The 24,597-nt window shown below is 50.0% G+C and overlaps 1 long non-coding RNA gene across 4 annotated transcripts; it reads left to right on the forward strand.

Annotated features, from left to right (window-relative positions):
• The first annotated feature begins 255 nt into the window (after nucleotides 1–255).
• LOC147003885 (uncharacterized) lies at nucleotides 256–20,999 on the forward strand. 4 transcript variants are annotated; one of them, XR_015047593.1, is made up of 5 exons: nucleotides 4,853–5,605; nucleotides 6,022–6,155; nucleotides 9,677–14,150; nucleotides 16,599–16,711; nucleotides 19,558–20,999. It is a non-coding gene; the product is annotated as an uncharacterized LOC147003885 (long non-coding RNA). The 4 variants fall into 4 exon arrangements; XR_015047592.1 differs by lacking the exons at nucleotides 16,599–16,711; nucleotides 19,558–20,999 and adding an exon at nucleotides 256–547 and having other exon boundaries at nucleotides 5,453–5,605; nucleotides 9,677–16,082; XR_015047594.1 differs by lacking the exons at nucleotides 4,853–5,605; nucleotides 16,599–16,711; nucleotides 19,558–20,999 and adding an exon at nucleotides 256–547 and having other exon boundaries at nucleotides 9,677–16,082.
• Nucleotides 21,000–24,597: the final 3,598 nt, after the last annotated feature.

The raw sequence follows: 24,597 nt of genomic DNA on the forward strand, positions 1-24,597 counted from the left end.
GCCAGACCCTTGGCTTCGGAGCCCCTCTGGCTGGCTCCTCAGCTGCTTGTCACTACTGCCAAATTTGCATGTTTGTTTTTAAAATGTATTATTCATGATGAACCCTAGGAAAGGCTCTCCGAACAGGGGGCGCCCTAGAAGCAAAATTGAAGGCAGATTTGGTTTTGACATTATCCCTGGGTTCTCTTTGTCTGTTCAGGGTCAGAGACCTGCTTTCTGTTTATTGAGCTAACAGCAGCAGAAAGCAGGGGGACTCCTCACGGATAGCTCCTTTGACCTGTGACCAGCCTAGGGCTCAGTGCTATTGCTCACTGTCAGAGGCTCCTGGCCAGGCACAGCTGAGCTCGGCTGAGCAGCCTGCCGACTCCCAGAGCCACTTCAGGATTATCTACTCTGAAGCCACCAACAAGATAACAAGCCCTTGCTCACTGCAGAGCCAAGACTGGTTGTCACAATTCTGGATGGCTCCAAAGGACTGGTCCCCAGGCTAGACCAGTGAGGCAGGGGTTTGTTCAGAAAGCCACCCCTTTGGTATCCTTACTTCGAGGTAGGTTGGCTTGAAGCAGTGGTGATTGGCCCAGTAAGGTAAATCCAGAATTTGTTTTTAGTGACTTTGATCATGCAGGGTTATGGGGTCTAGCATGATAGACAGATGCATATGTATGTGGGTGTAATGTTCAAACGAGGGTAGTAGTTAACATCTTCATGGACATACATGCCTATAATCCTAGCACTTGGGAGGCAGAAACAAGAGGATCTTTGCTTTTAGAGAGAATTCAAGGTCAGCCTGACTCATGTAAAATTGTCTCAAAAAGAGAGAAAAAATACTTGCTACTGAAGGTGGTTCAATGGCTGAAACACCCACGGCTCTTGCAGTTTAGGCAGTTCACAATCTCTTGTCACTTCAGCTCCAGGGGATCCAGTGCCCTCTTCTGGCTTTCTCAGGCACCTGTGTGCACATGGTACACATAAACTCACATATTAAAATAAATAACTACAAATATGTAAATTAATCTTTAAAAACGTATTCGTTTTGAGTCAGAGATCTGTATAGACAGGCTGTGTTTGAACTCCATATATATCAGAGGATGATCTTGAATTCATCATCCTCCTGCCTCTACTTTCCAAGTGCTAGAATTTTATTCCCATTCTTGTTTGTTTTGTTTTGTTTTGTTTTGTTTTTTCCAATATAGGCTCTCACTGTATAGGCCTGGCTATCCTGGCGCTCACACTGTAGACAGAGCTGGTCTCAGACTCTGAGATCTGCCTACCTCTGCCTCCCAAGTGGTGAGATTAAAGGCCTGCACCACCACATCTGGTTTCCATTCCTAGTTTTATTTCTTTGTTTGACTTGAACCCAGGGCTTCATGTTAGACAATTGCTCTGCCAAACAAGGTACTCCCAGCCTTTCTTAACACTTCCTCCATCCTTCCTTCCCTCTCTCCCTCCTCCCCTCCCTCCCTCCCTTCTTCTCCTTTTCCCTTTAACCTTTTATCTAGTCCAGTCTAGCCTTGATGTTGGGCCAATCCTCCTGTCTCAGCTTCACCAGTACTGGGTTTGCAACAGTGTGCAGCCATTGTGGTTCTCCTTAAATGTCTTTAAATAGTTTTGTTTTGTTTGTTTTTGCTCCAAAGTGACAGTTGTGTTGCTTGTAAAATACAGCGTGGTGATGTTTCAGTAGAGAGCATGGAATCAGAGCCCTTAAGCTTCTGTCTCTCTGGATTACATTGTTTCAGAGCTCTAAGCCCCTCTTGGATTCAGGTCAAAATCCCTCAGGCTCTGCCTTCTTTCCTATCCTTTCTCTTCCTAGTCCTTCCTTTCCAGCAGACTGTCTGGATCCCTTCCTCCCCAAGGCTGGGACCCCAGATTCTCCCCCTCCTTCATTCCACTCACCCTCCATCAGTCAAGGCCACAGGCTCCTTGAAGCCACTCCAGGCTCTGTCATCACAGAAAGCAGTGTGAAGGGAGACAGAGGATGATAATCAGACCATGACAGAGGGGAGCAGACACTGAGGAGGCTGCAAAGAGAACTGTCTCATCTGAGTCAAGGGAGCCTTCCTGGGGACTTCCTGGAGGGGGAAACCTGACCCCCACAGGACACATTTAGTCTTGAATACTGTCAGACACAAATGAATGTATAGCAATGCTCAGTTCCCCTTCCTTGGAAAGCAAGCACTACCTCTGAGAAACTGAATAGGGGGTCCGATGCCCCTCCAAATCTGATACCAGGCTCTCATCAGGCACCCGGCCCAAGGTTGGTTTTCCCTCCCTGCCATAGTCTTGTCATAGATGTACAGAAAGGAGAGTGCCTTCATAAAGACAGAAGAAGGCCATGGTGGTCCAGAGAGGGCACTGAACTTGCCAAAGTTCATGTAGCCGATGGGGGCTTTAAGTGGATGGCACATTCCCTAGTTCCTTTCCCTTCTTGTCCTTACATTCTCATTATCCCCCACAGTTCTATCCTGAGGAAAGTGGTCATCACTGGTCCTCCAGTAGAACCACTGGGCCCCAGCTCAGGTCCACACACAGCACAAGGGCTTGGGAATGTACATCTACGACAACAGTAGATGTTGTCATTATTGCTGAGACAGGGTCAAATTAGCCCAGCCCAGCCTCAAGCTCATTAGGTAGCTGCAGATGGCTTGAAGCTTCTGCCTCTGCCTCTGCCACATGAATACTGGGAGTACAATTGTGTGTCACCAGGCCACGGGGACAACCATAATGGTTGTCCTTACCTCCCTGAGTTCTAAGTTCCTCATAGTTTACCCCCAAGCTGGAAGAGGACCACACTATAAATGCCACCAGAGAAGACAGGTAACTAGCCCCCAGCTTCACAGCTGACAGATACTGTGCAGGGTGGTACCTGTGCTCAGAACAGCCAGTGATGGGGCCCTGAACTGGGTGTCTCAGAGAAAAGATACTAATGTGAACTTAGTGGAGCTCAACCTTGGCTGAGCAGAAGGAGCAGCCTGAGGACTGGGTAGGGCCAGCCTCCAGCTAGAGCTGGCTCCTGACACTTGCACATGCATCTTCTGCATCATCCTGCCTTGTCATGGCACGGGGACTGGCAGGCAACATCCTTAAGCTCCCAGCATGCTCTGCCCATACCTGCCCACACCTGCCTGTTGGAATGTGGAGCTCTGGCAGCCAGGAGCTTAGCTGAAAGGTGATGAGGGAAAGAGGGAAGATGGAGTGTCCCTTGGGAGTAGGGTATCCTTGAAATAAGCAAGCAGTGTTTGCATCTAGGCTCTAAGCTTCCTAGCGTGGAGATTTCCTAGGCATTTCAGAGCACCTTGGGATCTTGGGGGCCTTGTCTGTGAAATGAGGGTTTAAAGATTCAGCCATTTCTTTCTTCTTCTTCTTCTTCTTCTTCTTCTTCTTCTTCTTCTTCTTCTTCTTCTTCTTCTTCTTCTTCTTCCTCTTCCTCTTCCTCTTCCTCTTCCTCTTCCTCTTCCTCCTCCTCCTCCTCCTCCTCCTCTGCCTCCTCCGCCTCCTCCTCTTCCTCTTCCTCCTCTTCCTCTTCCTCCTCCTCTTCCTCCTCCTCCTCTTCCTCTTCCTCCTCCTCCTCTTCCTCCTCCTCCTCTTCCTCCTCCTCCTCCTCTTCCTCCTCCTCTTCCTCCTCCTCCTCTTCCTCCTCCTCCTCTTCCTCTTCCTTCTCCTCCTCCTCCTCCTCCTCCTCTTCTTCTTCTTCTTCTTCTTCTTCTTTGGTTTTTCAAGACAGGGTTTGTCTGTGTAACCCTGGCTGTCCTGGAACTCACTCTGTAGACCAAGCTGGCCTCAAACTCAGAAATCTGCCTGCCTCTACCTCCCAAGTGCTGGGATTAAAGGCGTGCGCCACCACCGCCCGGCTGATTCAGCCATTTCTTAATGATCCTAAGTATCACAGATCTGAAGCTACTGTTAGGAGTGGCCCAGAGAGCTGAAGGTGCTTTATCCAGATCATATAGCTTTGCCTTTCTAGCCAATATATAATGCAGGCCCTGGGCTGATGGAGCAGTTTAGGGCTGGTGTCCCCACAGCTATGCCAGATGAGAAGGAATCAGAGGCTGTTCGTGTGTGTGTGTGTGTGTGTGTGTGTGTGTGTTTGTGTTCGAATTCTTGTGTGCAGGGGGTGGGGTGGGCTGAGATTCTAAACCATAACCACTGAAGGATACTTCATGAATTCTAAGTTTATTTTATTTTAGTTTTTTTGAGACAGGGTTTCTCTGTATAGCCCTGGCTGTCCTGGAACTCACTCTGTAGACCAGGCTGACCTTGAACTCACAAATCTGCCTGCCTCTGCCCCCCAAGTACATGGGCCACCACTGCCTGGTATAGGTTTTTTTTTTTTTTAAGACAAGGTCACAGGTAGCCAGTTATGACCTTCAACTTCTGATTCTCCTGCCCACCAAGTGCTGGGATTAGAAGCAAGTCCCATCACGCTTGGCTTATGCCATGCTGAAGATGGAAGCCGGGGCCTCAGGTATGCTAGACAAACTACAGACCCCATCCCACAGTTAGAAAATGGAATGATTTATCTCTAGTTAGCAGGAATTGAAAAGGAGAAGGGCACTGGGGTGATAGCAGTGAGAGAGATAGCCTGTGTCAGGTCTGCCTGGCCCCACCACAGTTTTCCATTCCAGTCAGAGACAGAGAAACAGAATGGCTCTCCATTCCTCACAGTTTCCAGAGCTTCCCGGGGTGAAAACAAAGGACATCAGACAGATGTCCTTGCTCCTGATCATCTTCAGAGACAGGGCAGGCTTATTAGTGGGAGGTGGGAATTAGGGACCAGGAGGGGGAGTGGGGTGGGGGTGGGGGTGGGGGTGGGGATGGGAGTGAGGGTGGGGGTGCTGCAAGCAAATGGCTTTCACACCTTCAAATAGCTTCATGGCTTCCAGTGGGCAGAGGACATGCCTGGGGCTTACACCGAAACAAGGGAGTGAAGCAGTAGACACCTGGGGGTCTGGGCCAGTGTGGACACTGTGATGCCATGACACTAGAGTGTGAAAGCTTTGGCATGGATTTAAGGTGAGGACACCCAGTGGCTTCCCTAGCACCAGGCCACTGTGTGTTATGACCTGGGTGGGGAGAGGATAGGACAGACACACAGGGAACTGTGCCATAGGATGGCTCTCGGAGGCTGGATTGTGACTTGGTGGCCGGGAGGGTTATGGATAAGCGACAGGACTGGGTGACGTCTCCAGATTTGAGAGGAGTTTTAGAGGAAGAACAACACCAACCGTATGGGCAAGACCTGAGCTCACAGAAATCTCTTAATTCTTTTAGCCACTCCCCCAGTTAGCATCTCAGTGGCAGCCCCCAGTCTCAGGACTTTTCAGGGAGATGCCAGTGTGGAGGGGCAAGGCTTAATAACACCACCTTAGGAGCCAGGCTTGAGCAGGTTCATGTTGCTGGGTGACCTCTTCTTGTTCAACAACCTCTCTGAGCCCCAGTGTTATCCTTCAACCAGAAAAACCATCTTCTACCAAGACTACAAGGATTAAATTACATAATTCGGGCAAATTACTCAGTATGGAAAAACAGCGACGGACATAATCGTGCTTACACTATCAGCCTTGCCAAGCGGAAGGAACACTTTGTTTGGAATAGGAACTGTTTACAGGTACTGGAGCATGGCTCAGGGGCTAAAAGCCATTAAGCGGAAATCCTCTCTCAGCACGACCTTCATATTCCCTCCTCTGCAGAAGCTCCAAAATGAAAGTCATTAGCGTTGGCGTGGGAGGTTAATCCCAGGTCTGCACAGAGCTTCTCAGGAACGCAGTGGGTTGGTTCTGCAGCTTTTGGCCCACTTTACGCCTCCAGAGAGGGCACATGATCATAGTCCCAGCACTCGAGAGGTGAAGGCAGAGAAGGATCAGAAGTTCAAGGCCATCCTCAGCTATAAGTTGAGTTTGAGGCTAGCCCACCAAGGCCCAGAAGCAACTTCCCTGGGCCACAGGATGAGGGGAGGATGAAGAGATACGAGCTTCTTCTTTCCATAAGTATCTGCTAATTGGCGTGTTCATTTTCTTACCACAGCCTCAAACAGCAAGAAGAATGTTTTCTTCATTTTACTGGGGAGAGAGGTAGGGGAGACTGGAGGCACAGTGCGGGCAAGCAACTTCTCCAAGGCTTCACAGCTGTGAATTGGCAAAGGCAGGATTTGAACCCAGGTCAGTTGGCTTTGTAGACCATGCTCTGTCTCTCTTGCTGTCAATCGCTCTGCTGTGCCACATGTGCTAACAGTGCCACACTTCACACCTCAGGACAGGTGGCTGTCAGCAGTCTACAGAAAATAATGTTTCCACAGCAAGAGGTACAGCTGGGGGCTGGCTAGCACCATCTTTCTTTGAGCCATTGTGCTTTTGGGGTCTGAGAATCAAGTCATTCACTGTGAAACCTTTCTTATCTCTCTGAGAAGCAATAATTGAATACTGAGTAGATACCAGGCCCTGTTCTGAGCCTTCTTAGGGTCTAAAGAAGAGATTGATTGAATATGTAGTCCCGAGGAAGGGCAACCACGAGAAGTGGGTATTGAGGGATGAAGAGGAATTTGCCAAGAAGAACAAACCAATCTGGCCAAGGGAAGCAAATTAGTGCCTTGTTCAGCTATCATCAGAGAAGTTTCCTCCTGCAGCAGATGAGAACAGATACAGAGATCCAGATTGAGACAGTGTGCAGAAAGTGAGAGGAACCCTGTAGGAGAGGGGACAGAAAGAGTAAAAGAGTCGGAGAGGATGGAAAACTCCCCTCTAAACCAACAGGACTGATGCAAATGAGAGCTCACAAAGACCGAGGCAGCATGCACAGGGCCTGCATGGGTCTGCACCAGAAGCATCTGAAAGGAGAAGTGGACACATGCTCCCATCCCTAACCCAGAAGCTATCTCCAATTGGTAGCAACTTGCAAATGAAAATTTAGTTTTGTCCAAGGGAGTCTCACTGCAGGAAACAAATACTCGTGCCCAGCAGTGGATGGCCAATAGAAAGGAACTCAGTAGCGTCTTTGGAGGCTCCTTGTCTTACAATGTCCTGCAAAGACTCTCCGTCTCCGTCTCTGTCTCCGTCTCTGTCTCCCTCTCCCTCAACTTCCCTCTCCCTCCCTCCCTTTCTCCCCTATCTCTCTTTCTTTCTGATTTTATCTTTTTATTTTTATTTTATTTTATAAAATAAAAGGGGGTAAGATCAGAATGGGAGGGAGGTATGGAGGAGCTGGGAGTAGATGAAGGGAAACGAATCAGGATATAATATGTGAGGAAGAAGAGGAATAGGAGGAGGAAGAAGAGAAAGAGGAGGGGAAGAAGAGAGGAGGAGGAAAAGAAAAAGATGACAACAAAGAAGAAGAGGAGGAGAAGGAGGAAGAGGAGGAGAAGGAGAAAGAGGAGGAGGCAGCCAAACAGATATAAAGGCAGCTCTAAAGACATGGTCATGAGAAAGCTTGGGCTCTATTTGGAGATGTCAAAAGGCTTACTAGCACAGAGTAGGGGTGCTGGGTCACTTGCAGAGTAGGCTGCTCAGGTGTCTGGATAAGCTAGGCAGAGCCTGAGCTAGGGCACGCACGGGTGGGGTGCTGCAAGGGACGGGGAGATGCAGATTGTGTGAAGGTGGGGATGGAGGGTTGATTCTAAGTGTCCCTCAAGAGCACCCAGCCGAGTGGAGGAGAGCATTAGGGTGGGGTCCCGCTGGGGGTCTGGTGGGAGAAATGGGGTGGGGGTATGAGCCACCTCTACCCAGTGCCAGGCTGAAGAGTTTGAATCCCTGGGAAACCCAGCCTGCAGGAGCCTAGGGTGGGACTGGACCCAGGTGGACACAGTAGGGAGAAATAGAGCTGGATTTTGACTCTACCACCCCATTGCCCATCAGGAAGATAGCTTTGGTAACTACTAGCTTCCTCTTCTACAGACTAGATTGTGTCGGCCAGCCTGTGGCCAGTTGGGGACCTGACCCTGTCAGTTGGTTTGTCCTCTGGAGGGCCACGGACCTCACCTGAACCTTCATTCCAACCTCCCCCGATCTCTTAACCTCCATGCTTTACCTGTCCACTCCACTGGATAACTCCACTGCTTAACTCCTTGAGTAAGCCCTTGATGCTCGGGGCCTTCAGGTAGCCAGATATGCCTGTCCTGACTCACGTGTTCCATCCCCACCCAGCAGGACTCTCATGCTCTGGCTGCAGAGCATATACACCTTCTCCAAGGAAGACATGTCATGCCTCTAGGCCATAACCCATGCTGGTCCTCCTGCCTAAGGTGCTCATCCTTGTGTGTGTGTTGAATCTCTATAGCCCAGGCTAGTATCTATGGGGCTGAGTCATGAGAGGAGGGGAGAGGGGAAGGAGGGAAGTTGGTACATGGCCAGCACAGTTTGCCACAAACATGGTTCTCATCCAAGCTGGCAGTCAGACCCCAGAGCCTCAGGGGTGGGCACCAGGCCACCACGAGGAGGCGAGATGGCCAGGCAGGACTCTCAGCACAGTTTCCCAAGCTGCCAGGACTCTGGAATGTGCGGTCCCGTCCTGTCTCGTCTGTGGTTAGGGAAATATTCAGCTGAAAATAAGCACTCTCATCCCTGGTGTAGGGTGACATGGAGGGGCCCTCTGACCCACATGGAAGAACCCTGAGCACCGAGCCTGGTCACGTTCACCTCCAGAGGCCCACCGGCACCACACTGTGTGACACCTCATTAACCTCTCTGTGCCAATCATCCGTTGCTTTCACCTACGAGAGAGTGGCTCCTGTCAATTCAGATATCCAGAGCCCAGGGTGCTCTGCCCTGCCTCCCTGTCTGCCCTTAGAGCACACCTCCTGAGGTTTTCTGTTCCTCCCATGTACTTGCTAGCCTATAGCTCTGACCATGCATGCCTGGATGGAGTTGATTTCCTGACACCAGCCCAGCCTCTGCTCTCCTCAGGGTCTAAGGCTTTCTTATCCTACCCAGAAATAGGCCTGCAGAGGCCAGGGGACCAGCTGTAGGCTCTCTGCCTGTCACTGTTCTGCTTTCTGGTGAGAACGTCCTTCATTGCCACCTGTCCTCAAGGACATTGGTAGCTGTTTTTTGCTAGCTTGCCCTGGCCTCTCTCTGGACTGAGGAGGGGACACTCAGTAGCTAACAGTGCAGGTTTACACCTGTGAAAGAATGCCCAGGGAAGGCTCATTTAGGATTCAGGGTCACGAGTCATACAGGTGTCAAGTTAGGGCCCAGTTTAGTCTGTAACAGACAGGGCTCACCAGGGTTAATGTTTGGGTTCAGTCAGAGACAAAGCTGAGGTCTGCATACAATCAGGATCAGGACTTTGTTCACTAGATGAACCAGGAGCATGGATTAGTATATCTCCAGTCCTGACCAAGACCAGAGTGGTGATCCCATTCTTACCAGGATCAGGGCTCTCAGCTGGAATGAGGGTCTGTGCTGAATTGATTGGAAGTCTGTGAGCAGAAGGGCTGAGTCTGGGGTCTAATTCAGTCGTAGGCTCTAACTATGAGGGCAACCTGAAACCACTGTCAGACTATGCTTATAAACCCAAGTATGGGAGGGATGGATGAAGGCTCAGTTTGAAGCAGGATGGAGGCTCAGCCTACATCTGTTTACAAGTTCTGCTAGAAGCACACAACAGTGCAAACTGGGAGTCAGAGCCACTTGACTCCCTCCCAAACTGTGGACCCCTGCAGTAAACTGACATTTCCCTCTGTCCCTAGGGAGCCACCTCCAGGATGCCCACACAGCCATCCAGGGCATCATCAGCCCCCTGCAAGCTCCTCCGGCTCCAGGATGGTTAAGGGAAGAATCTGTGGGAAGAGGAGGCGGGATGGGGTGAGCACTCAGTCCTTCCCCACCCCCAAACCCCAAGGCCCTGCAGCCCCCTTGGAGTGGGCATGTTGACAGGAGGCTTAATGAGACCCAGAGGGAGGTGCTCTCCCAGGGCCACCTGGAAAGAAGCCCGGGTTGGGGATTAAATTAAATGCTGGTGTATGTCCCAACAGGCACAAAGGCGCGAGCCCGGGCCGGGGCCCAGTCACCGCAGGAGTCTGCCATAATTACAGGGCAAAATAAGTTTCGGAACTTACATAAGTCCGCTAAGTGAGCCTTGAGGGTTAGGCCAAGTTGCTCTCATTCTCTTCTAGAAATCACTTGCACTATGAGGCTGCGCCTGTGAGCCCTGGTCACTTCCTCAGGTGACAGGGTGGGAATGAACATAGATGGAGAACTTGGTTCTTGTCTCCATTTTGTAGAGAAGGCAAACTGAGGGTCAATAAGCGAAGACTACTTGTGTGAGACATGACAAGCTTCAGGCTCCATGTTCCAGTCCCACCTCAAGCTATGGGAAGAGGGGCGGTACCTACCCACCACCCAGTGAGGACCATCTGTGCCAGAAAGGAAACTTACATACCCGGCAGAGAAGCCTACATGATAAACACTGGCTGAACAGGACACAGCAGGAAAAGAAGGGGTCTCGTACCAGTACCCGAGTACCTGTGCAGTCCTGGGGAGGCAAGGGGCAGGGAGGGGTGAAAGCTCACCCCTGGAGCACAGGGCAAGGGTTCTGCAGCTGGTTCTGTTCCATCCTCACAGGATCTTCTGGTCGGTAAACAGAGGCTCAAGGAACCACAGTCACCTACCCAAAGTAACAGCCCAGGGATGGTAGCACTAGAGTTAGAACTGATGGCTGCAGGACTCTTAATGGCTATGTCAACCTTTAAAAAAAAAAACCTACTATGTGCCTCACACTGAGCCAGGAAATCTGCCTTCCTCAGAACATTGGACAAGACAACAAACAAGATGAACACTAGAGGACTGTTACCTATTCTTCCCTCTCCTCCCCCTCTACTCTCTCAGTGTAGGTAGGGTCCCATGGAACCAAAGCTGGCCTCAAACCGGCTGTGTGGCTGGGATAACCTTGAACGTCAGATTCTCCTGTCTCCACTCCCCAAGTACTGGGAGTGTTAGCGTTCACCATCATGCTTGGTTTATGTGGTGTTGGGAATGAGCACAACGGTTTGTGCATACTCGAGAAGCCACATCCTCAGTCCTGGAGTACGCCTGCAAACCCAAGGCTTGGGAGGCAGAAGCGGGAGGCTCAGGAGCTCAATGTCATCCTACAGAGTTCAGTTCAGCCTGCACTACAGAAGACCAAGTCTCAAGAAAACCAACAGCAGGGCCTGGAAGCATGTGTGCATACATGCGCGTGCACACACACACACACACACACACACACACACACTGCCAAAAGAAAAGCCAGGTGCTAGGTGATACACGCCTTTCATTATCGTGGGAAGGCAGTTGGCAGATCTCTGAGAGTTTGAGGCCAGGCTGGTCTATAGAATGCGTTTGAGGCCAGCCAGGGCTGCCTAATGAGACAAGGTCATCAAAAGAAAAGGAGAGGAGGAAGGTGGAGAATAGGGGGCTGCAAAGGAAGGGCTGGCCTGCGGGGAGGTGTGCAGCCTCACTAACCAGGGCCTGTGGATCAGCACCACAGGACCCGCTTCCCACCTGGTCCTCCTGCCTCTGCTTCCTGCATACCAGGATCCCAGGCACGTTGCCACCACACTCAAATTTATGCTTCATGCATACCCACTGAGCTGGTTACCCAGTCTATGTTGAACATCCTCTGTGTTTCTTACAACATTTCTTTTGTCTGGTTTTAAGTTAAATGGCTTGTTAATATTTGTTTTTGTTTTTGTTTTTGTTTTGTTTTGTTTTAGATAGGTTTTACTATGTAGCTTTGGCTGTCCTGGAACTCACTTTGGTAGACCAGGCTTTGAACTCAGAGTTCTTCCTGCTTCTGCCTCTGGAGTGCTGAGATTGAAGGGTTTTTCAGACAGTCTCACATAGCCCAGGCTGGATTTGAACTTCTGATCCTCCTGCCTCAGCCTATTATTGCTGGGACTATAGGCCTGTACCCATATGCCATTCTCTGGCTGAAGTTTTTATTCTCAAGTAACATCTTCATTAAAAAAAAAAAAAAGTTCATTTATGTATTTCATGTGCACCTGTTTGTGTGTATATGTATGCACACACGTGCAGATACTCATGAATACCAGAAGAGGGCGTTTGATCCCCTGGAGCTGGAGGCTCTGGTGGTTGTGAGCCACCTGATCTGGGTGCTGAAAACTGAACCCCAGTCGTCTGCAAAGCAGCAGAGCCCTCTTTTCCACCCTCACCCCCAGTCAACAAATACCACAGATTCTTTTCCTGGCTTGGGTGGTTGTGGATGCCTTGGTTACTCCATGTTACCATATCCAGGCCAGGTGCATCTGGGCAGGGGACAGGAAGCAGGCATCCTGATGAGCCCTGAGAAGACAGACACCCAAAGGGCACAGAGTGGAGGAGCGTTCTCACTTCTGGCACATGGGACACTCTAAGCCAAGCGTGTGAAGGTTCCCCTTCCCACGGTCACCAACTGGCTGGGGATGAGGAAAGACAGCACTGTGTCCAGCTGGGGTTCATGGGAAGGTCAGAGGACAAGACAGAGCAGCTGTTTGCTTGCACCAACCTGAGCTCCAGGCCCAGGGCCCAGGAGCCAGCTACACCTATCTACAGTCAGGAAACCTATGACACACTCCTTTCTGTGGCTCCCCTAGACTCAGGGATCTCCTCCCCCTCCATGGATCTCTGTACTTCTGGAAGCAGCCCAGTGACTGGCCCTGTCCCCCAACAATGGAAACCACTTAGGCTCATTGCTACCAGTCTTTGCAACAGTGGGACCCTGTGCCAGGATGAAATGAAAGGCCCACCCTTTCCCCCAGCAGACCTTCTTCAGTCTTTGTTTTCATTGAAAGGCCAAGTCCCCTTTGAGAATGTTCTTAAAGATTCTTGATAGTATCTGAGTTCTGTGGCCACAAATAGGACGTGACTCATTTTGAAGCTGGAGCCGGAGCCGGAGCCGGAGCCCAGCCTGGGTCTCCATGTGTAAATGAATGAAAGAGCAAGTATGTGGGGGAAGGCTGGGGAGAGGGCAGGGCAAGGTTGGGTCAGAAACCTTGTTCAGCTCAGGAGGCCAGTCCTTTGCTGCCACATCTCTGCTGACGCCTGGATTCCAGGCCCTGGGATGGAAGAAATCCCTGTAGCTTCCCAACTTCTCCCCGTGTAAGGATGCAGCCTCTTGCTCCAGGACTACAGAGGACCAGGTGCTCACCATCCCCAGGAGCTCTCTGCCCTACATGAGGGGGCATCCTGGCTGGAAACCACATCTGTGACCTCTGATGTGGGGACACAAAGGCATGTACCACCAGGATCAGAGGGTAATCCCAAGCACCAAGCCCCCAGCCGCACACACTTCCATTCTAAGCCTCGTACCCCTGAATTTGCTGTATCACCCCAGTAGGAGTCATGAGGCTCCTGTCAGCTTCCCTTACAAAGCTATGTAAACAGATCCGTGAGGGACTGACCCCCCCACCCCCCTTCCCCACAGCCTCTGCCATTGCTGTCAGTCTAGGACACACTAGCTCTCTCCTACTTCAGGGCCTTTGCACAGGCTCTTCCCTCTTCTTCCCTCACAGAGTCATACCGTCCTGGGGTTTTGGCTTCTTCCCTTCTTTAGACATACCTCCTACAGACCTTTCTTGACCACCCTAAACGTGGGGGACAAGTCTAGGTGGCTGTCCCTTTGTAACTGCCCTGGCAGAAATGAGGATGTTCTAAAGAGACACTTGTGTCTCTCCATCTGAATTCCAGACTATTGAAACAATAGACTCCCCCGAAATGGGAATGTCCCCAGGAATCTCATCCTGGGAAAAGAAAAAGGTGAAGCCAGAGAAGAATTTGTTTCCTAGAAAGAGATTTTCTCACAGTTCTAACAGCTTGTCAGACTGCCATACAAGGTGAGACTGAAACCCAGACAGTGATGGGTCAGCGGTGGGGTGGGGCCACACCTTGAGCAGGGCTGCTTAGATGCACACATCCTTGGCCTCTATTTAAACTTTGTTGTTACTTCAGGACCCCGAAGACAGACTTAGGAGGTTCTTTGGATCTCTCTGTCCCTCTTCCCAAGGTGGCCACACTGAATAAATCTCCTTTTCTGCTTTCTACAGTTAATTCAACTCTTTTGATTGGCTTATTAAGGATGCATGGCTGGACTCAGCTCGGGCTGCAGGCTGTGATCTCCAAATTCAGTATCATCTTCACTACCCAAGGAGGCCCGGGAGGGGACATCAGCCTGTGGTCTGGCTCAAGGTACCACATTCTGACTGTGTGGGAGAAGGCCAGGCTTTGGGCTGTGGGTTTTGGACCCACTATCTGCTGGCTGCTGGTCCTCACCATCATGCAACCTGCTATTGACTGGTGCCTATGAAGAGATGGCACCTCAAGCCTGATTTAGCAGTAGGAGAATCTGGGGCTCAGCACTGTTCCAAGGCCACCCTAAACAAACAAACAAAAAAAGACAGAGACTGCAAATCCCAGCTGTATTTCTCTCTGCTTCCTTCCTGCTCCATCCCTGTCCTCATGGGTCTTCTAAGGTTTGCCCTTCTACCCTTAAGACTGGCTCTGATTCACAAAGCCAGGCAACAGATCCAGAGGAGAGTGTCTGTGCCAAGGAGGGAGGCTCCAGGGCTGTGGACCCTGGGGTGAATGAGTGAGTCCTGTTCAAGCGTCGGGAACAGAGAGATGAAAGCAGGTTGACCAGATGGCCCTGTTTGTCCTTGATGGTCTTGATCTGAGCACTGAAAGGTCTGATCCCTGGGGTGTCCTCTACTCTGGGCAGTTTGGGTTGCTCCAGTGAAGGGAAGATGAGGTGAAGGCTGAGGCGGGGCAGTGTCAAGGGGTAGTGAGTGGTAGATAGGTACCAGGGCTTGAAGACTAGGCCTGGGAGAGGAAGGGCTAGATCCCAGGGGCCTTGAATGCCAGGAACAAAACTAAAGAATCAGGAACCCGTGAGACTTACTGGGGTCACCTCTGGCAGAAGGAGAGCTTGAAGGGGAAGAAAGTAGCCTGAGTGTATTCCCCAGAAACACCTCAGTGTACCCTCCAGTTTCACTTGTCCGTGCTTGGCTTAGAAATCACCAATCTGAGCTACAAGTGGTGGCCCACACTCAGAATCCCATGCTCAGGATGCTGAGGCGGATTGCCAACTGGGTGATGGAATGAGATTTTTGTCTCAAAACAAACGAAAACAAAAAGTAAGCCTGGTGTGGTAGTACCCTCCTGTCATCCTAACACGGGGACAATGGAAGACAGAAGATTGGAAGTTCAAATTCATCCTTGACAAAGCAAGTTTAAGGCCAACCTGGGCTACATGAGAACTTGGTTTAAGAAAACGAGAGGGTAGCTGGAGAGATGGCTCAGTGGTTAAGACTATTTCCTGTCCTGGCAGAGGATCCAGGTTTGGTTTCCCAGCATTCACATGGTGGCATACAAGTGTTTGTAACTCCAGTTCCGGGGTCTCCTGTTCACATGTGATACACACACAGATATACACACATGGAGAGACACACAGACACAAACACACAGACAGACAGACAGACACACACATAGATACATACACAGACTCAGACACAGATACACAGACAAACACACACAGATACACACACACACACACAGACTCAGACAGACACACAGATACATACACATATTCAGACACAGACACACAGACAGACACAGATACACAGACAAACACACACAGATACATACACACACAAACAGACTTAGACAGACACACACACATGACACACACACTACACATATGCCATCACTACACACACACACACAACACAGGCACACACAGAAAGACACACACAGACAGGTACACAGACATACAAATACCACATACATGCACACACACAGGCACATAGGCATGAAGACAGATAGACAGACAGACAGATAGACACACCACATAGACCAGATACACACAGTACACCTACACCATACACCACCACCACACACACACACACAGACACACATACCACATATACCAGATACATGCACTATACCTATACCATATACCACACACACACAGACACACACACCACATACAAACACTACACATACACCACCACACATATGCAAACATAAACACACACAGAGAAACACACACACACGCGCGCGCGCGCGCACACACACACACACTTTTTAAAAGGGGGAGGTATGGGAGAGAAGGCTCAGCATTGTTCTTCCACAGTTCCATTGCCAGCAGCCCTATCAGGAGGCGCACAATCTTCTGTACTTCCAGCTCTAGGAGATCTAGCACCCTCTGCTGGACTTCATGGACAATTGCATTCACACTTGCACATACCCACACACAGATATACACATACACACACAACTAAAAGTTATATACATCTCTTTTTTAAAAAAGACAATTAAGTAAATACATATTAAAATAAAAATTAATCAACCAACCAATCACTGACCTGAAAAGCCCACCAAACCCAGATGAATGGGACATCAGTTTCCCCAGTGGCTTTTCTGCTGTGGAGTTTATGGTAACAGTTGACCCCGGGCCTACAGATATCCTGAGAAACTGCAGTGGGGCGATGTGACTTGTTGCTGCTCTCTTGATTTGTGTCTGGCCCTTTTGGGTCAGCTCCAAGTCAGTTTTGCCTATAGGCATGGAGGATATCTAGTATAAAACTTAAAAGCTGTATCCACATGACTCAGCCTTGCCTGGTCTCTGTCTCCTTCGAGGCTTAATAATGATGCCTATCAGCCTGCATTGTGGGAAACCCCAGACCACAGCAGGAGAGAACAGAATGGCACTGAAGTTCTGAGAAGACCCAGGCCTGTTCCCAGAAAAATGTGTAAGTATTCTTTCTGGATTCTCAGCCTTTCTCTCTCATGCTTTCTTCCCACAGAGATAAGCCAGCCCTCCAGCCCCTAGACAGGGATGCTGATTTGTAAGTGTAACTCTGTCTTTTCCATCCTTGGCCAGGGTGTGTGGGGGGGTCTTTCTTCATTCGCTACTCTCCACTGCACGTCTCTCAGTGGGATCAGCTTCCAAGTCTCAGTTTGATATTTGAGCTGGCTACAGGCTCCTCCACCCTCAAGCTGGAGAGAGGATGGGGCCAATTCTTAGGCTCACACAGCCCCAGATTTCTGACACAGTGGGTTCTTTCTTAGTGTCTTAGAAAGAATTCAGTAAGAAAACACCAACGGGTCTCCCTCCACCCCCACCTCCCACACACACTCAGATTTAGCCCTGCCGGAGGGGCTTTGCAAGGGGCCATTTGGGCTAGAAGGAGCTGAGAACCCCAGCAGCCCAGGCTCCGGTTTTGTTGTTCTTTGTCTTTGGAAGTACCAGGATAGAACCCTGGAGCATGATGGGCAAATAGACCCCACACTGAGCTGCACCCTAGTCCCAAGCCCAGCCAAGCAATATGGAGGGCAGATTAGCCTGGAGGTACTCCCTCTGGGCATGCCTGTGGTTTGGGGGCTTTGAAGGCAGACTCTAGCTGTATTTTTGGCTCTGAGAGGAAACCCACTCAGCAACCTTAGAGGTGTAGGAAAAGTCCTAACTGGGGGATACTCAGGCCAGCACACCTTTGTCATTCTTCCCAGAAGCCTATTTTTTTTTTTTTTTCCTAACAAGGTAGGTCCAGGAAGCTCACACAGCAAATGATTATCTTAACCCTTTTGAAAATCAGATTCGGTGAAATACGAATCTGATTCCAGCACTAGGAAGGTGGAGGCAGGAGGATTACAAGTTGAAGCTCATTCTTAGATACATAGTAAATTAGAGGCCAGACTGGGAGACATGAGACCCTGACTCAAAGAAAAAAAAAAAAAAGAAAGAGAGAGAGAAAGAAAGAAAGGAAGGAAGGAAGGAAGGAAGGAAGGAAGGAAGAAGGAAGGAAGGAAAGAAGGAAAGAAGGAAAGAAAGAAAAAGAAACAAGCAAGCAAATATCCCAGATGAGAGCCTGGGCTAACCCAGAGCTGGTGCGGTCTGAGACTATTGAATGAAGGATGGAGAATGAACCATATGAGGAAACATGCCAACTAGGTGGTCAGAGTCTTGTGCTGTACCCCCCAGATCCCTGTAGGTTTTCATGGAGACAGGAGAGCTGTCTCCAGCCCAGAGCTAAGTCTAGACCAGGCAAGAGAAGTCTAGGTGGCTTCAGCCATTGATATGGATAGAGTGCGGACCTACGACGTCCACAGGCCCCACTAATCTCACAGGCAAGGCTCAGCTGCCAAGTGGTGTTTAAGCGCCTCATTCTAACCCACGCCAGGGCAAGGGATTAAACTTGATGGGCCTGTGCTAGAGAAGGTACTAAGCCCCCTCCCCCCCTTTCCTGTTGCTCCAACCAGCCAACTGTAGCATCTCTGCTTCTCCCAGCACCCACCCAGCCCCAGAACAGACATAACCATCCCAATGCTAACAGCCACTTCCTAGAGCCCAGCGCTGTCCAGGATACAGAACACTTAGCTTGATACTCAAGGCTCTTAGCAATCTGACTTGAATTCAATATCCCTTCCTCCATTTTTCTTCAGCCCCTCAAATGATTGTGAACCTATCTCAGACACATCAGGCCCTCCATTTTTCCCTAGGGTGGGGTGATATGATGGTCACCCTTACTTTCCTGGACTGGCTGTTGTCTTAGTAACTCCTTCCACACCAGTTCTATCCCATAACGCTCTCATGATGCTTCAGATCTGGCGTTTATGGGAGAGAGAAGTGACTTGAAAGAAAACAAAGACATCCACAAACCAAGATGAAAATCTCAGCTCTGGGAGTCATGAGCTGGAAGGAGTAACCTAGGCTTTACAATCTCGGAGGCTTCCTGGAGGAGGTAGCCACTGAGTAAGATTGAATGGCGTTCCAAACTGAGGGAGCAGCATGGTGGAGGCCACCCAGTGGGAGGCAGCAGGGCAAAGCCAAATTGAAATTCATGATAGTTTCTGTCTCTTTTGGCAGAATCTCACTGGACAGCCCAGGCTGGCCTGGAACTTACTATATAGACCAGACTAGAACTCTCAGAGATCCACTTGCCTCTGCCTCCTGAGTGCTGGGATCAAAGGTGTGTGCCACCACACCTGGCTCTACCTTTTGCAATCTGAGTCTGTGTCCTTAATCTCTCTGGCACCCAGAAATAGTTTTATTTTTGACTTTTCATTTGCAAGTGATGTACCCTGGGCCAACAGAGTGTGTCTGGGTACTTGGAGTCTTTCCTATGCCCTGACACCCCAGCTCTCCACCAAGTGACATTGCTGCCTTCTCCCAGGGGCCTGGGAAACAGGAGATGGAGATTGTCCCTGCCCCAAGCTGGCAGCATTGGAAACACTCTGGGAGGACTGCCATGGCAGGCCCAAGGTTCTTAGCTTGAGTGTCTTGCCTGGACAGCAAGGCTACCACCTTATCTTGGGTCATCTAGCCATAGTAGGTTAGAAGAAGCCAAATGGAACCTTCTTGCCCTATGTAGAGCGTGACTTTTGCCGGGTAGCTGTTGGGACAGAGGACCTGGTAACTAGTGGATACAAGCCTCTGAATAGCTTGGTAGCTCCCCAGGCCCCTGTGAGGATTCCCCACGGATGTCTTTGTGTACAAGGCAGAGAGACCTTTGATTTCAAGCCGCACGATAGGCTAGAGAGAGACAAACAAAGTGGGAATTTTGTCGTCTTTGCTCCAAACCCCTTTATTTCTTTTCAGACATGGGATCATGTATTTCAGACTGGCCTCAAACTTACTGCATACTCAAGGATTGCCTTGAACTTCTGACCCTCCTGCCTCCAACTCCCAAGTGCTGGTGTGGGCTGCCACGCCTGGCTTATGTGGTGGTGCTGAAGATCAAACCAAGGGACTCAGGTGAACGCTGCCCACTGAACTACATTACTTTCTGAGCAGTATCTATCCTACCTTCTACAAAGCCCTGCTTTCCCTCTGCACTGGGCTCTGAGGATTATAAAAATGTCCTGGGATGGGAATGGGCACAGGGAAGAGTCTGTAGCAGGCAGTACAACTGGGCAGAGGAGAAGAGGAGAATGGGGTAGGGGAATGCTGTCACCCACTGTGGAGATACAAACACCTTCCCCAGGCTGGAATAAACAGGAAAACTGGTTCCCCATTTGAAGGCAGGAGAGAAATGGGCCTCACCAAGCACAGGGCCTTTTTCCTTCAGGGCCGGACCTGGTACCCCACTGGAGCTGCAGGCTGACTGGGCCTATCCTGGGTGGATGGGCGCGGGGCTGGGGAATGCTCCTTATAGTTAGTGCAGTTGGGGCAGTGGCAAATGGGAGGGGATGGCACAGAAAGTTTGAGGTTTGGAGCCTGTCATTGGCCCTGGGTGTTGGCCTCACTCACCAGTGCCCAGCCTTGAACTTGGAGCTTGAGCAGCCCTTGGAAACTGCCCATCAGATAAAGGGAGATCTTACATCACACTTCTCCTGGCACCTAGCGCTGTTAGGACTGGATCTTAACCAACTTCAAAACATCAGAAACAGGAGGAGGCTGGAGGGATCCCAACTCCCACTGACCTCCCCAAAGTCTACCCCAAAGATCCTGGCTCTTCACGTGCAGTTCTCTGCTGAATGTGAACACAATGTCTTACGGCAGACATTGTCTCTGCCCCTTCCAGAGCTTGCTGGCCGTACAGAGGCCTCATGCAAATAAGGAAGACCCCTTCAGCCAAAGTCGGCCCCAAGTGTTACCTTTGTTAGGAAAGTTTCTATTGGGTATCAGAAAAATCCAGGGGGATTAGAACTCTATTTTCATTGGTTAATCTGAGAGCTATACCTACCCATCCTATGAGTTTTACACCACCCCCAGAGAGAAATCCCCAAACTATTTTAGGAATCCCCACATTTGAAGTCCAGGTATACATCTTCAAAAAGCCCCAAATGCCAGATGCTCAGCGGTAGATCTTTTGCTCAGCATGCATGAACTCCTGGGTTCCAGCCCAGCACTGAATAGCTTCAGATAAGAATGAGGGGAAATCACATCCCCTCATCCGAGACATCAAGAGGTCCAGAGAGCAGAAGGTTTTGTGGTGTGTCATGCAGCCAGGGGTGCATGACAGTGCAGTCAGTCCACTGCTCCTTGGGCTGGGACTGAGTAGCCTGGTATCCTTGGTCCAACTTTTCAGAGAGGCCAGCTGAAGCCCTGGGAGGGAGGGAGGGAGGGGAGGGAGGGAGGGGAGAGAATCCCTGGGGTGCTCAGAAAGTGTGACTCTGACTAATATAAGCCTTGACTGTCCCTAATCCAAAGCACCTGCCTCACCAGCCACAGCTACCCACACCTGGCTAGGGATGTGGTGTTCAGGAAAGTGGCTGTGCTGTGACCCTCAAGAATTCTCCCTGACTTGGTATCCAGCCAGGTATGGTTTTTGAGCCTTAGTTTTCTAATCTGTGAGATGGGCTAGCCATAAGTCCATCTCAGGGTAGTAGTAAGAAGGGAAGACCTGTCAGTGATGGCTAGTACTCATCTGGTTTCTCAGCAGCCATCCCTGACTTTTGCCATTCCCACTGACCCTGCCAAAAGAGGCCTATCTGGATGCTCAGGCTATAAAGAGGCTGTGGGGTAAGAGGCCACGCTGCCATTGCTCAAAGCAGGCAGGCATAGGCTGGGGTCCGAGAACCCAGAGCCCCATGGAGCTGTAGAAACCAACAAATCTCTCATTTCATTCATTGGAGTGGCTATGTCCAGTGCCCGGGAGCTGGGCATCTCCTTCAGGCCAGAGGCCTTTCTTGTCCCTGGTCTCCCCGAAATGGCTCATATCTAGTGTAAATGACAGTCATCGATGGTAACTGGGCTCTAGTAGCCCTAAGTGGGGACCATGCTCCTTTAAACAATCCACACAGATGGGATCATGTCACTGGATTGCTGCCCTGCAATGCAGACTCCACTTAGAACCCCAGAGCAGAGTGAGGGAAAGTGTCACAGAGGTCCACACAGTCAGTGGCGAATCGGTGACCTGGAACCATGCAGTACAGCTGCTGCTATCTGGATCCCAAGCCCCAGCTCTGCTGCTTCTCAGCCCTGAGCACCAGCATGGCACATGGTAGATGCTTAGCAAAGAGCCGTCACCTTTGTTCTATGTGCTGTATATGTATGCATGTATGTATGTCTTCATGTGTGTGAGTATGCACCTGTATGTGCACACAACTGTGAGTGTGGGGACCAGAGGTTGATGCTAGATGTCTTTTCCAATCACTCTCCTTATTTTCTGAGACAAGGTCTCTCTCTCTCATAGAACCTAGAGCTCATGGATTAGGCTAGGCTAACTGACAAGCAAGCCCCGTAAGCCTCCTGTCTCTGCCTCCTAAGTGCTGGCATCGCAGGTGTGCACTCCCTGGCATTTTTGAGGATGCTCCTGCACTGTGCTGACAGGGTCTCCCCAGCCCCGTCCATGGCTGTTTCTAGCTGCTTTCCTAGGGAAGCAGCTACTCACTCCAGGTCAGGACGCGACCATATTGGCCTCACAGCCAGAACAACACCCTACCCGGAAAGTCAGATTCTGTCTCTACCTGGAAAGTCAGAATGCTACTCAGATGCATACACACTTTTTCAAATAATTAAAAAACTACACCCCAACCCCAAGCTTCTACAAAGCTCAGGCGGAGTGCCAATCAGAGAGTCCTTAAGAGACCTAGCACACATCCGTGAGTTCAAGTCCCACCTTTGTCACTTGCTGTGTGATTTTTACCTAGGTATCTCTGCCTCTCTGAATGTCATCATTCTCAGCTATCACAGGGAGAGTTTTAATATGAAAGTTGCAAGGAATCTGTTATGATTGAATGAGATATGTAAGGACCTGGCCCTGTTGTGTTGGCAAGGGCTCAGGTCAGGGCAGCAAACTCATGCTTGTGTCCTGTACTGGATATGATCTTTTAAAACGGAAAGACCGAAGCATACATTGTGTGGCTGAGAGGAGGCTTCCGTGACACACACAGCAGAAGCAGGCCACTGAGCCTGGCCCCATGTTTGGCTGATAGAGTTGTTTCCTCTGGCTACTTGAAGGCATGCATTAAGGACAAGGAGCACTGCAATATAAAATAATACTGTTATTTAAGAAATCCAGGCATAACTGCTGTGATTCAAGATGGTCCCAAGTTGCCGAGAACTCAGAGCAAGTGGGATCAGGGTGCCCACCTGGCTTGAGGGAATGTGGAACAGAACCGCCTGGTTGGTAAACACTAGCAGGGTGGAAGCTAGGCACGCACATGCTAACAGCTTGGCCTCCACACTCTTGTTTACCCAGAAGCAATGTATACTTACTGGCACCCAAAGACCTGGTCAGGAAAGTGTGATGCAGCGTGGATGGCTCCAAGTTCTAAGCTGGAAGAAAGAGTGAACCCAGCGGCAGGAGCAATAAGTAAACAGGAGCTAGAGAGATGGTTCAGCAGGTGAGAGCACTGGCTGCTCTTCCCAAGGTCCAAGGTTCAATTCCCAGCACCCACATGATTGTTCACAACTATCTGCAACTCCAGTTCCTAGGGGATCCAATGCCCCCTTCTGGCCTCTGAAGACTCTGCATGCATATGGTTCACAGACCATATGTAGGCCAACACTCACATGTAAGAACCTGCTCAATCAAATATGAGCATACATGAAACACACATGAAACCAAGTAAGCAAATCTAAATAAAAAGCAGAGAAATGAGTAAACAGATGTGTGAGGTGACCACAGGGGATAGCAGGAGGCTGTGGGAGTGAGTGGTGGGAAGTCGGGCCAGGTCTAAGGCTGGAACTCACAGCACAGCAGCACAGGTCCCAGTTCCCTGTTCTAACTAGCTTGAGAACAGCTGTGTCCAGGCTCCTGATGTGGAGGCCAGAGCCGGGGTCCCGAACTCCAGGTTCTGCTGCAGGGCTACAGAGATGTGTCCATGTGCCCATGTACACTTTGCTCTGCATATGGAGAGGGGAGGGGAGGCTGTGAAAATGCACAAGGCTCTCCACATGAGATCCTTTTAAAAAGTTGGCTAAGTTGTCTGTACTCTCGCCATAGCACCCTGAATGTGGGCTGATCTAGTCTGAAAAGTTGGCTGAAAAACAGAAGTATGTGCTTTTTGCAAGAATGCAAGGCAAAAGTAAAAATAAAAAATATCCAGAGTGGTGGTGCACACCTTTAATTTCAGCACTGGGGAAGTAGAGGCAGACATATCTCTCCAAGTTCAAGGCCAACCTGGTCTACAAAGATTAAAAACCCAGGATAGCAAGGGCTACACAGAGAAACCCTATCTCAAAAAATAAAACAAACACAAAAGAATCCAAGGCAAAATAAGCAAAGAAGAGCAGTGGGGAGATGGGCCTGGGGTGTGGCAGGCCTGGGGGTGTAGCTTGCCAGGCAAGGAAGATCGTGTGCTTAGCCCTGATGGGAATTGGGTGTGTGTGTTTGTGTGAGAGTAGAAGGCTAATTCAGAGCTCAACCAAGAGGTCCTAGAGCAGAGGTTCTCAACCTGTGGGGCTCAACCCCTTTGGGGTTGCTTAAGACCATCAGAAAACACAGACATTTCCATTTTGATTCATAACAGTAGTAAAATTGGGCTGCAGCGATGGCTCAGTGGTTAAGAGCACCGACTGCTCTTGCAGAGGTCCTGAGTTCAATTCCCAGAAACCATATGATGGCTCACAGCCATCTGTAATGGGGTCTGATGCACTCTTCTGATGTGTCTGAAGACAGCTACAGTGTACTCATATAAATAAAAATAAATAAATCTTTTAAAAAATGATTTTATGATTGCGGGATACCAC

Source organism: Mus caroli, unplaced genomic scaffold, assembly GCF_978045245.1.
Source record: "Mus caroli unplaced genomic scaffold, Mus_caroli_1 scaffold_7, whole genome shotgun sequence".
In the NCBI taxonomy this organism is placed as follows: Eukaryota; Metazoa; Chordata; class Mammalia; order Rodentia; family Muridae; genus Mus; species Mus caroli.